Genomic DNA, 6,000 nt, shown 5'->3' with positions numbered 1-6,000 from the left:
AGACCTGGACTGTCAGGTTTCCGGTTAGTGGGTGGACTTCCTTCCTGCTCTCTCTTTTGCTGAAGATCTTCTCTCCAGGGTCCCACTTTGGATAGGGGTCTCTATTCCAGGTTTCCCCCCTCGGCTGCAGAGCTGAGAGGAGGGAATCCTGGAGCTGCTGGGACCCACCCTGGGGGGACGACTTACATGAGAACAAGACCAGCAGAGGGCAGAGGAGAGCTAAGGGATGATGAGCTCTGGGCTGATGATATGGTGTGAGCACTGATATCAGCTGTGCTCAAAGCCAGACCTCACCTGAATTTTCCAGTTAGGTAAACCAATAGGCTTCCTTTGCTGCTAAAACCTGTTTGATCTGGATTTGCTGTCTCTGAAAACAAAGAGTCTTGAATAAAATAGTTCCTTAAAGAGCAAAGCAACTCAGAGCAATACTTCAGTGCCAGCTAGAGATTTAGACTTCCTCTATTGGCTTGCCCTGTAGTGTTTTTGTTTTCAAAGAGAAGCTTGTTGACCATAGAGGGTTTTTTTTAAGGTTTTATTTATTTTAGAGAATGAGTGAGCAGAGAGCACGAGCAGGGGGAGGGGGTGGGGCAGAGGAAGAGGAAGAAGCAGACTCCCCGCTGAGCAGGGAGCCCAACACGGGGCTTGATCCTGGGACTCTCGGATCATGACCTAAGCCGAAGGCAGGACCTTAACCGATTGAACCACCCAGATGCCCCTAGAGGATTTTTTTTTTTAAACTCACAACCCTGAGATGAAGATCTGAGCTGAAGTTAAGAATCAGGCACCCCCACCATAAACAATTTTTAATCTCTGATGGTGAACTTCTGACAGGAGCCCTACGAGGTCTGCTCAGGTAGGAAATATAGTAGAGAGATCACCGGCCTAAGAAACAGAAGACCTAGGTTCTAGATCTTGCTTTGCTGCTTCATACCCAAGACGCCTAGAGAACGTTGCTTAATGTCCCTGCACCTCTGTTCCTCGTTCTTTTTTTTTTTTTTTTTTAAGATTTTATTTATTTATTTGACAGAGATAGAGACAGCCAGCGAGAGAGGGAACACAAGCAGGGGGAGTGGGAGAGGAAGAAGCAGGCTCCCAGTGGAGGAGCCTGACGTGGGGCTCGATCCCAGAACGCCGGGATCACGCCCTGAGCCGAAGGCAGACGCTCAACCGCTGTGCCACCCAGGCGCCCCTGTTCCTCGTTCTTAAACGTGCACCGTATGGGTGCCGTGCCTGTCTCGCGGGTGGGGATACCACGTCCTGAAGGATGAAGTGGAGCTCCCCAGGTAGACACGGGCTGGGCGGGCAGAGTGAGCAGAACATATGGCACCCTTGTTCTTGTGCGTGGGCAGTGGGCACTGCCTCCGACGCCCCTTCCACGAACATGGGGCCATTTGTTCTTGACAAAGGCTAGTGGTCCCATCTAAATTTTCTTTCCCGGTCCAGGGCTCTGTTTGTCCGTCTCTGTCTGCTTCTAGGACGAGTGTGCATCAGGGGCACCTGGCTGGCTTGGTCAGTAGAGCGTGTGACTCTTGATCTCGGGGTTGTGGGTTCGAGCCCCACATTGGGTGTGGAGATCACTTAAAATCTTTAAAAAAAGAAGAAGGCTGTGCGTCAGCAGGCTTTTCTCATGTCTGCCCTGAAGCAAAGGCCAACATTTGAGTGGCCCACCCTGGACCGGTTGGGGGTCCCTCTCCCCTCAGCTTCTGCCCACAGGCGTCAATTATGCTGCCAGGCGCGGGGCGGGGGACTCTGGAGTAGGGCCCGATGGGGCACGTAACACGAATTCGGAAGGTGCTCAGGTCCCAACACCCAAAAATTCAGCCCAGGGGTCTCCTTTGGGGAGGCTGCTGGGCTGCACCTCAATGTCCCCTCTTCTTCTTGCGGACTTGTTCCCTAGGCCAGCCCCAGGGGTCGGAAGGGTCAGCGAGAAAGTGGCTGGAGCCCAGGACTCGGAGTTGAGTTCCCACTTGTCCACTAAGCCGCTGTGCATCAGAGCACACTCTCTGGTCCCAGTGTCCAAACCAGGCCCTCCAGCCTCCCCGGTTGCTTCCGAGGTGCGAACAAAGGTGTGTTGTGTCCCCGTTGGAGAGTGTGTGTTTGTGAAGAGCAGAATGGAGGCCCCATGGAAGCCTGTGGGGAATTTCTGGGAAGCCGAGGGCGGGAGTCCAGCCATCACCAGCAGCTCATTGCCCACGACCCTCAGCCACGCTGACCCTCCCTCGCTCTGCACCGCAGCTGTCCCTGGAAGGACCCCGTGTCTGCAACCCCAGCGTCCCCTTGTGGGAGTCCCAGGGTCGCCCATGTGGGCTGCCTCTGTCTGGCCGGGGCCCTCAGATGTCAGGGGGTCTCCAGAGGGGCATCGGAATGGCTGGCCTGTCCCTTTCAACTGGGAGAGACAGGCGCCTGGTGACAAGAGGGTGGACAGGAAGAGCTGAGCATCTGTCAGGTGTGAGGATGCTTTGATATTCAGAAAGCAGGCGGAGGAGGCCGGAGGGACCACAGCCCCGGGCAATCCCACGCCCGCCTTCTGCGTGAGAAGAACAGCAGTTCAGGGACACGCGCTGTGCTGGTCGTCGCTGACATGCCTGTCACTCACCCCGAGACCTTTACGGCGTCCGCGTACCTCAGTTTACCAATGTGAAAAATGGGAGGGAGAATCTCCAAGGGGCCCCGCCATCCCCGCAGCGGCCACTGGGGGGCAGCACCTCCTCTGCAAACAGCGCGCCCGCTCGGCCCTCTCAGCCATCTTCCGCAAACCCTTGGCTCTCCTTGGTTTTCACAAAATGGCACCAACACAGAAGGCCTTGTGGAAAATTCTGGCACGGCTGCGAGACACGCCCGCTGAGAGCACCCTGGGACAGCTAGCAGGCTGCGCCTGAGGGATGCTGTGCTCCCCACGACCGCCCGGGGCACCGTGTGGGCCCAGAACCCACAACGGAACACTGGGATTCAGGGCCCACGGCGGGGGGGGGGGGGGGGCCCCNGGGGGGGGGGGTCCTCCCGCTTCTGCTCCCAGACAGGCCCCTCGGACCCCGAGGGGGCGGCCGCCCGTGACTTTCTTCCACTGACAGCGGGGAGCTGGTTTTGTGGCTCTTTGAGGGACGAATTCTCTGTGCTGCCCCTGGGATAGGATGTGCCCTTGAAGCTTCTGCTGCTGCGGGGAAAGAACTAAGGGAAACAAAACTGACCCCAGCAATTTACTTTAAAAAGTGCTCACAAGGACATTCTGAGGGAAATACCATCAGCCTGAAATGAATATCGCCTGAAGGCTTTTAAGTTTTTTTCTTGGGTGTTTTCGTTTTTAAACTAAATTCAGCCAGATTCCTAGTGTGTGTTTGTCATAGTGAACAGCTGGAATCATACCTTAACAGTAAGCAATGACACAGACAATAATATTTATAGTTTCCAGAGAAGTTGTAAAAATGTCAGTGGATGATTGAAAACCTTTGTTTTCAACCTTTCAATACAATTAAAACAGAATATAATGGACTACAGGAAAGTGGAAAAGTTGGTCATGCTAGACGATTCCAGATTTTTCCTTCTTTCTTTTGTTGTGTTATATTTGTGTTACATTTTTTTCTCATTTCGGAGGTAATGTTCATTCATGAGGCAGGAAAATGTCATACTCTAACCCACCCAAGAAGATTCTATGATTTAAATCCTTGGTGTGGAACCTTCCAGATCTCTTTGTACACCCACACACGAATGTCATGCCAGCCTGGTCTTCAGATGAATTCTTTAATGTTAGACATTTACAAAATTCCCAACTTCTTGCTGCTTCAAAACTGAGCAAGCCTAATGGGCTAAAATGTACTGAGAGGTTTAAAAACTTTAATAGAGAAAAAAATAACAATAAAAATGAAAACTTTAATAGAAGAATTTTACCTGCAAGTGTTCAGGGTAGACAGTCCCTTCCAGCATCACTTCCTGGGGGCTTTGTCTCTCCCTCTCATTTCTGCTGCCTCCAAGGGGTCTCCGTCAGGCCCAAGACCTCCACTTCCCCAGCAGCCCCTGGAAGCCCCTGGACGGTGAGGAGCCCAAAGTTCCCAGCTGGCCTGGTGGGCAGGTTGTCCAGGCCGGGTGGCTGTGGACACCTCCCTGAAAGGACAATTCCTGCCACCCCACCTGCCCCGGCCTCCCTGCCTTTTCCAGCTCCCACCCTTCCCGCTGCTGTGCCCGGCAAGCTCTGTCCCCACAGCCCCCCAACACTCATGTGGCGGTACCACGTGCCCCCACCTCCCGCCGCTCCCCCCTCCCCGTGACTTCCCGGAGTGTGGCGCCTTGCCTGGTAGGGCCTCCAGGAACACTGTCCCGTAAATGAGTTTCTGGTCAGACCCGCGGCTTCCTGGCTAGAGCCTCCTTTCCAGAAAACAGCCCTCCTGGAGCTCCCTCCCAAGCCCTCGGGCCTCGGTGAGAAACCACACTCATTGCTGGTGAGGGCCCGTGAACTGGAAATCCTGGCTTCAGCTTTGCTCTCCTTACCGTGTCCCATGTTTTACAGGTTTCTCCAGGCTGCTTCCCGAGTGTGCGTTCCCGTTGACAGTCCTACCAGCAGGGAAGGAAGGTGGTCCCTCGTCCTCAGCAGTTCTTGGTATTGTCAGACTTTGGGACTTCGTGCCCGGCTGGGGGTGAGAAATGGCACTTGTCATGGTTTTTGTTTTCATTACCTTAATCACTGGTGAGAGTGAGCCTTTCCATGCGTTCGTTGGCATTCCCAGTTCCTCCCCTGTAGATTGCATGTCCCAGTTTGTGATTCTTCTCGTAGGTTGCTAGTCCTTTCCTTGTTGCTTTGCAGGAATTTTTTCTGTGGCCGGGATGCATTCGACACACTGTCCCTGAGCACCTTCAGGGCACCTACACTTCTCAGGTGCTTGGAATTTCTTGGGAAGGACAGCCCTTATGGAGCCTTTGTCTTCCCAGTGAGCACCTGTTCTTCTCTCCCCTGCACTTTCCGAAAACTGCTCATAGCTACAGGCTTAATTAGATTCAGGCTCAAAAAAAAATCTCTTTTGCAGCTTGTCTTCATTGGCACTACTCTGTACTCCAAGAGGCACAGAATGTCACCTTATTTCCTGCCGAGTGATGTTAACATTGCTGAGTATCTCCAGAGGTGACCGGCCCAACCCGTCTGTTGTACAAAGACCGTCTCAGCCTTCGGCCTGCAGGAGCCGACGAGGGTCAGCACCTGCGTCCACCACTCCGCTGCAGTTGCGAGCGATTCCTTTTGAATTTACTGGCTGGAATTGATCCAAGACGAATTTCCATTCACCACCTGTAGTGGGTTGAATGGTGGCTCCCCTAAAAAGATACATCCACCCAGACACTGTAAATGTGACCTTATTTGAGAAAAAGGATCTTTGCAGATGCAGTTAAGGATTTTTTAATTTAATTAGGGATTCTGAGATGAGACCCATCCTGGATTGTCCGGTGGGCCCTAAATCCGATGACTAACACCGTAAGAGACAGACAGAGGGACGCAGACACAGAGAGAATAGGAGAAGGTGATGCGAAGGCAGAGACAGAGGTGGGAGGCACGCAGCCTCAAGCAAGAAGGGCCTGGAGGCAGCACAGTTGGCAGAAGCGGGGAAGGGCTCTCTCATAGAGACCTGGGGGCACCTTGGCCCAGCCAACACCTTGATTTCGTATTTATGGTTCCCAGAACTGTGGGGAAAAAATACATTTCTGTTCTTTAAGCCAAGCAGTTTGTGGTCATTGGCTGCAACAGCCCAGGAACCACTGTGAGATTTCTCCGAAATACAATTTGGATGGAAAAGGCAGGACAAGCACTTGCTTCTTCCCTTCTATTTGTCAATTTACAGAATAATATATGGTTCCCCCAGCAACCTCCAAAGTTGACTGATGAGTTTTCTTTCATTGTTTTAGTACCATATGAGCTCATGTATTTTCAATATATTTGATAAGTTTTGATCCATTGAGTTTAATTCTTTCTCTGATATTTTTTTCAACGCTTAGGTTGTCCCAAGAGCCCGTTCCAGATGG

This window comes from Ailuropoda melanoleuca, chromosome 11 (genome assembly GCF_002007445.2).
Source record: "Ailuropoda melanoleuca isolate Jingjing chromosome 11, ASM200744v2, whole genome shotgun sequence".
Lineage (NCBI taxonomy): Eukaryota > Metazoa > Chordata > Mammalia > Carnivora > Ursidae > Ailuropoda > Ailuropoda melanoleuca.
This window is presented reverse-complemented; position numbering follows the sequence as displayed.